The sequence below is a fragment of the Schistocerca nitens genome, chromosome 9, assembly GCF_023898315.1.
Source record: "Schistocerca nitens isolate TAMUIC-IGC-003100 chromosome 9, iqSchNite1.1, whole genome shotgun sequence".
Classification (NCBI taxonomy): Eukaryota; Metazoa; Arthropoda; class Insecta; order Orthoptera; family Acrididae; genus Schistocerca; species Schistocerca nitens.
In genome coordinates this window covers 115,613,756-115,621,182 of record NC_064622.1, presented here as the reverse complement: position 1 = coordinate 115,621,182, position 7,427 = coordinate 115,613,756, and the positions used below count along the sequence as shown (strand labels likewise).

Sequence of the window (7,427 nt, the reverse complement as noted above, 5' to 3'; positions counted from 1 at the left end):
GAAACATCTGAAATGTAACGTCCATTGTTCAAAGTGCCGTCAGTGCGAACAAAAGGCGACCGAGACGTGTAACCAATGGCACCCCATACCATCACGCCGGGTGATACGCCAGTATGGCGATGACGAATACACGCTTCCAATGTGCGTTCACCGCGATGTCGCCAAACACAGTTGCGACCATCACGATGCTGTAAACAGAACCTGGATTCATCCGAAAAAATGACGTTTTGCCATTCGTGCACCCAGGTTCATCGTTGAGTACACCATCGTAGGCGCTCCTGTCTGTTCTCTCATCTAAACAAATGGCAATTTCACCTCCGAATATAATTTGAGGTTACCATATACTCTGAAATGCCTTGGGTAAGGTAAGGAAGGATGGAAGTTATCCAGTGGTTTCCTGTACATGTCTCCACATGTGTAAGGTTTGATAAACTTAATAAATTTTAGATACTGTATGTGCTACTGTCAAAGTTTCAACGAAGAAAGCAGTGGAAATATTAGTGGAAATAAGAAAACAGACGATGGTAATGATAGCTAGATAGATACATCAATGATCTGTGACAATGTATCTCCTAAAAAACCCAATGGTCGACGTGTTTCTGTAGACGAAACTTGAATGAAGAGGTGGCACATCTCTCTATGATATTGCATCCGTAGTTGACACTGATTGAGTTAAAGTTTCAGATGTAGAAATTATGTGTGAATACTAGCACCAACGACTAACAAGAAAAAAGTCTAACATACAGGCAATGAGAAACTGTGGAGCGAAAAGCATGGAGTAGCATATTCGAAAAAGTTGTAGTTGCTGGACTGGGGGCATATAGGCCTCATCGGTTGTGAGGATTGTCTCCAGATCTGAGGACGTGCACAGTGTGGCCTTCGACATGTAAAAATCCTTGATGACGGAAACTCTTCTTCTTCTTTAATAGTTCACTATTGTTTTCATTTAAAATACGTCTCCTATCCTTTGCACATGCAAAACTTTAGATATTTACCAAACCTCACTAAATATGTCTCTAAAGTTTTTTTTTAAATGTTTGCATTTTCGGCAACAAAGGCATACAGTACTTTTGTCTGTTCGGATACATAGTGTGTGAAAATGGTGCATTGAATGTTGATTACAGTAGCTGTATCAAAAGAACTTGCTTTTAATGTGTTTCTCGAAATGTTGTCAAACCCATGATGATTTTTGCGCTTAAAAGAGTTAATCATTTTCCTGATTTCACAAGAAGAATTTGGGATGACCTCCAATTGATTGAATACTTGAGGTACGGATTGTCGAATATCACAATACTTTTTGTTATCAGCTTACCGTAACGAGTTCCTCAGTTACATTTAGATTTATTAGTATAACAAATCTAAAAACATCTCCATGGAGTTTTGCTACGAAAAGTGAAACGATTTTCTTCCTGATGACTACAGTGACGGTACTCCTTCTCCTGTTTGGTGAACTACATTCATTCCTTAACATCTGTTTACTAGTCTTGAAGCGTATATTTACGGCTAATTTGATCGATATTTTTTTGCCTGCTAAATTACGTAACCCATATTTGAATTCAATTTGAACACTGTTTATTAGTATCTATCAACTCTCCGTCGTATGCTTCATAACACGCATTCGTTGCTAATACCGTGTGCCACTAAATGAAACGTGAAAAGACTTTTTCGTTCGTGCCTGCCTATGGCTCATCGATCTCAGGCTCCAACTATTCTTTTTGCTGTGGGGGTTTGGTTTTTGCTTATTCGAGAATTGAGAACAACTGTGTGAGGTGAAATGACAAGTTTAATGTCGCAATATTTCTCACCAAATTACAGATTTTTACAGTTTTCAACTCGCCAACATAAAAACAGCGCAATGAATAACGCATCTTGCCACCATCAAAAAGGGAAATAAGTTTGTTCACGAAATGTTAAATATTAACTCTCTGAAATAACATTAATCCTAAGCACAATATTATGAAAGTTCAAATAGAAGTTTCTTTACATTAATCATAAGCACAATAATATGAAAGTTTAACTGGGAGTTTCTTTACAAAATTGCTCCTACACATATGTTATGATGTTGGTCAGTACCATGAAAATCGTCCGATTCCGGTTCAAAGTTCGGTACTATTTAGGATGACAATCAAATCTACAGTGGACAGTTGGTCAAGTGACAAATTTGAGCGCAAGATTACCCAAGGCCTCTCGAGTTTACAGTGGATGCAAACTGGTGAACCAAGAAAGTTCCTCTGCATGCGGTATTTACCTTAAGCTGCGACGTGCTGCTGTCTGGACGGCCGCTCTCTCCAACTGAAATTCCTACAAAACTAATCTGGCCTTTGCTGAACTTACCAGCCGAAACTTTCCCTATGTTTCTCGTTATGCGAGAAAACATGTACGCAGCCCTAGTCTATTGTGATGATATACACGCGCATGGTTGAAGCAGCATGCATATTATAGTGCCCTCTCAGTTCTCGCAAGAACAATTAACTAATTTGGCTGGTTCGCTTCTCCACAGTTGGAGCTAGACGCTACTACAGCTAATTCTTTAGTTGGAGTGAAACCACTGTGAAGGAAGTGTCCACACAAATTTCTTCTCTGTGTCATATGGAGTCTAAAGCGTTCCGTTCTGCACTTGACACCAGTTCAGAGAAGAGTCCTCGAAAATTTCTCTCTTGTCCCACTCATAGCAGAACTGCCTCCCTCCACTTGGGTTCCTTTTTCACGTCATGGCTTTTTTCGACCAATAGGAGCATTCCTCTTATTTTGTAGAAACACCCTCTACCATCAGCAACGTCCCTTCTATCAAACTGCATCGAAACTTTAGTATTTGTCTCATTTCTAGTGCGTTTCTGCCAATCGGATATTTTGTGCCCGTTCTAGATGCCTAAAGTACATTGACTTCCCATGTGTCGCACTCGCTGGACGAAAATGCGTCACTTGCTTTTGTTTGTATCCCGTTAGAATTCCGAAATGCAGTTTTCTAAAGCTGCTTCTCTGCCCTTGAGCAGATGCCTCGTTACAGGCTGTCCTCTGGCTTGAATCACCTGGTGCAGGGTCGCTGTCCTCCCTCCTGCCATCCCTTTAAGTGGTTTCTGGCATAACTCCCGCAGTACGGCTTCGCTACTTCGTTGTGGAGCTGGCTTTTTCAAAACTAAAAGTGACTCGACTCGCGTTCCCTGTTCTACCTTCTGCTCGAAGACATGCATTGTATAGGAATGGTGTGTTAATTACTGTCGATTGACTGTCATCCCTTTTTCACATTACGTATTGATAGGCAAATGTTCTCGTAACTGTCGATTTATGTTAGGTGTCATCTTCACCTTCTCATTGCGATTTGTAAAGGTCTCATGTAAGGTGCGAATCTGACCTTTTATTCTGCCACCTTACAAGCTTGCTACACTGTTGGAGTCAGTGATATTATGACATTCATAACATGCAAAGTAGGTATGGCAGTTATCGCTGAAACAGGTTTTGTCTATATAAGTTTTTTTTCTACGCTATTTTAACCTGACTGTTAAAACCGCTCAGAATAACCAGTTTCTGAAATAAACACTTTTCGGTTTTTTATTCCTATCATTTTCTGCAATGAACTCAGAAATAGAACAGAGACAGAAAAATTTCGATTCTCTCAGTTCCAAGATACACAGAATCAAAATATTAAATTAAATAGTTAAATAAAAGAAAATTTAGTCCATCCACCGTTCACTGCTTTTCTGGAAGAGTTGTAAGTCAGTGAAAAACCACAAAAAATCACCCGCACTCTTCTATTGAGTCTAATCTTTTGAAACAGATCAAAAGTCGTTGTGTGATCAGGGATCATACCACTATTTGGGCGTTACGAACAGTCAGTGGTTCAGTGTTAAAGGGTGAAAACCGAGTTCAAGAATGTGCTTTTCGTCTTAATTTGTCCGTTTTCAAGTGCTACAAGCAGAGAAAGGCATATTCTGTAAACACGGACGTAAGGTCAGATATTTTCTATTTTTATTGTATGCTATGAAAGAATTGATGCTGAAACGTCCCTTTAAAAAAATTAATGAATTACTGTGCTGATAAACCTCTTACATTATTTGATTTTCAAACAGCTGAGCAGAACTGAATGTACTCAGACATTTCGCTCTTTACCTATTCTGATCAACACTAAACTGACACACAATATTTTTAGCGCAACGCAGTCTGACTTTCAATAATCCCTACAAAAGAATGGCCCTGACTAACATTAACCTATACCTTTTACAAATCACTTACCTCACAAAAATCTTCGTTACTCGAACTACTGCAATACAGCGAGCGCCACTGCTGCCAGCTAAATAAAAGATTCAAACTACTGAAGACACTAACTACTGATAGGCATAGTTAGCAAATGAAAGATTTTGATAGAGAACAAACAATGTATTTACCTTAATAGTGTTCAAAAGTAATAATATATACAGCAGTTCATGGCATCCAGTCTTACAAATTTACTGTCTCTGATGGACACACGTCCAGATCATCCGCTCTCAAAACTCCGCCATTTCTCTCCCCACATCCACCACTGCTGGTTCACCTCCAACTGCGCAACGCTACGCGCTGTTAACAGCCAACTGCCCAACACTATAATAGCATATACTCCAACAATGCAAACCAACCACAGCCTTCACATAGCACAGCCAGTGATCTTCATATAGAGCGCTACGTGGCGTTACCAACATAAAGCCGGCAGGAGTGGCCGTGCGGTTCTAGGCGCTACAGTCTGGAACCGCGTGACAGCTACGGTCGCAGGTTCGAATCCTGCCTCGGGCATGGATGTGTGTGATGTCCTTAGGTTAGTTAGGTTTAAGTAGTTCTAAGTTCTAGGGGACTGATGACCACAGCAGTTAAGTCCCATAGTGCTCAGAGCCATTTGAACCAAAATAAAAACCTAAACAGCCTACTTACGATGTTAAGTTTTTAATTTATTGCTGTTGCCGTAATGTTCTTCCTGTTTTATTATATCACAGACATGGCAGACGAATCTTTAATCTTTTAAAGCAAATGAAGCATTGTACTTCGTAGTTACGTCACCAGCTACTGTTGGTGACATTCTGCAACGACGGATGTCCGCCGACGACAGCGAGAAACTACCGTATAGACCAGATGGACGAAAGTCTTATACATTAAACGTACATGCATACCTTAATCCACGACACATGGCAACAGGGGCATTACTGTCTCAGCAGTGCTGTACCAATCCTTCTCCCATGTGTTCGCTGCTTATTTCTATTGGCATTGTTATTAAAATACCACTTATTGCTTTTCCCATTTTCTATAGTGATGCAATATTTCAAACCAATGCAAATTTTACGAATAAAAACGACTTTTTTTCTTAAGAAAGATTTGTTTAGAAATGAAACATCTAAGCAGTACAACTATGGGTAATTGATATTTCGATGTTTTACTCACATATTAGCAAACAACAAAAAATAACTGGAATGAGATTTTCACTCTGCAGCGGAGGATGCGCTGATATGAAAGTTCCTGGCAGATTAAAACTGTGTGCCGGGCCGAGACTCGAACTCGGGACCTTTGCCTTGCGCGGGCAAGTGCTCTACCAACTGAGCTACCCAAGCACGACTCACGCCCCTTCCTCACAGCTTTACTTCTGCCAGTACCTCGTCTCCTACCTTCCAAACTCTACAGAAGCTCTCTTTTAATCTGCCAAGAAGTTTCATATCAGTGCACACTCCGCTGCAGAGTGGAAATCTCATTCTAAGCCATGTCTCCGCATTATACTTTCTTTCAGGAGTGCTGGTTCTGCAAGGTTCGCAGGAGAGCTTCTGTAAAGTTTGGAAGGTAGGAGACGAGGTACTGGCAGAAGTAAAGCTGTGAGGACGGGGCGTGAGTCGTGCTTGGGTAGCTTAGTTGGTAGAGCACTTGCCCGCGAAAGGCAAAGGTCCCGAGTTCGAGTCTCAGCCCGGCACACAGTTTTAATCTGCCAGGAAGTTTCAAAAAGTATCTGTTGTAGCTGAGTCCAAAGAAATACCGAAAGATACCGAATGTTCAGATTTAAACTACCGGAATCTGTATTAACCTGTCGGTTTTTCCCATTCCTGATGCAAAGATTCTGTACCCTTACAAAAGTAACTGTTAATAGTTTCAGGAATTTCTCTTTGCGTCCCTAGCGACAACATTTATTATTCACTATTGAAATCGCAAATAAATATACGCTTAAAAACAGGGAAAATGGATGTAATATTTAACTTTCTAACAAGGGAACCTTCCCATCGCACCCCCCTCAGATTTAGTTACAAGTTGGCGCAGTGGATAGGCCTTGAAAAACTGAACACAGATCAATCGAGAAAACAGGAAGAAGTTGTGTGGAACTATGAAAAAAATCAGCAAAATATACAAACTGAGTAGTCCATGTGCAAAACAGTCAACATAAATGACAAGTGCGAGGTCAGGAGCGCCGTGGTCCCGTGGTTAGCGTGAGCAGTTGCGGAGTGAAAGCTCCTCGGTTCGAGTCTTCCCTCGAGTGAAAAGTTTAATTTTTTTATTTTCAGACAATTGTCAAAGTTCAGGCACTCACACATAATCAACTTCGCTCACCAAAATTCCAGGACATGTTCAGATTTGCTTGGACATATGCAGGAATTGACGGTCTACACAAGGAAAAATTTGAAAACGTTAAAAACCGTTAAAAACATATGTTTTGACAGAGAACAGGGAAAACTGTGCGACTGTGAAACTTGCATTCATTTGTTGCTGTTTATGAGACACATTCTTATGTTTTCATCAGTTTTTTGGGAGTGATTATCACATCCACAAGAAAACCTAAATCGGGCAAGGTAAAACCCATTCGCCAAGTCTACAAGTTAGGTGGGTCGACAACATATTCCTGTCATGAGACGTACATGCCATTACCAGTGTCGTAAAGAATATATCAGACGTGTTTTCCTGTGGAGGAATCGGTTGACCTATGACCTTGCGATCAAATGTTTTCGGTTCCCACTGGAGAGGCGCGTCCTTTCGTCTACTAATCGCACAGTTTTGCGGTGCAGTCGCAAAACACAGACACTAAACTTATTACAGTGAACAGAAACGTCAATGAACGAACGGACAGATCATAACTTTGCGAAAATAAGCTTTTCACTCGAGGGAAGACTTGAACCAAGGAGCTCTCGTTTCGCAGCTGCTTACGCTAACCACGGGACCACGGCGCTCCTGACCTCGCACTCTCCTTGATGTTACCTATCTTGCGCATGGACTACTCAGTTGGTATATTTTGCTTATTTTTTTCATAGTTCTACACAGCTGCTTCCTGTTTTCTCGATTGATGTGTGTTCAGTTTTTCAAGGCCTATCCACTGTGCCAACTTATAACTAAATCTGAGGGGGGTGCGATGGGGAGGTTCCCTTGTAAGTAGGCGGGAAATGGACAATGCTCCCTCCAGAGATGTTTGTACTCTATGAACTGTACATTCACCG

At 41.0% G+C, this 7,427-nt stretch overlaps 1 non-coding gene across 1 annotated transcript; it reads right to left on the bottom strand.

The window, feature by feature from the left end:
* Positions 1–5,496: 5,496 nt before the first annotated feature.
* Trnaa-cgc (transfer RNA alanine (anticodon CGC)) lies at positions 5,497–5,571 on the bottom strand. The gene has a single exon. It is a non-coding gene; the product is annotated as a tRNA-Ala (tRNA).
* Between the last annotated feature and the right edge of the window lie 1,856 nt (positions 5,572–7,427).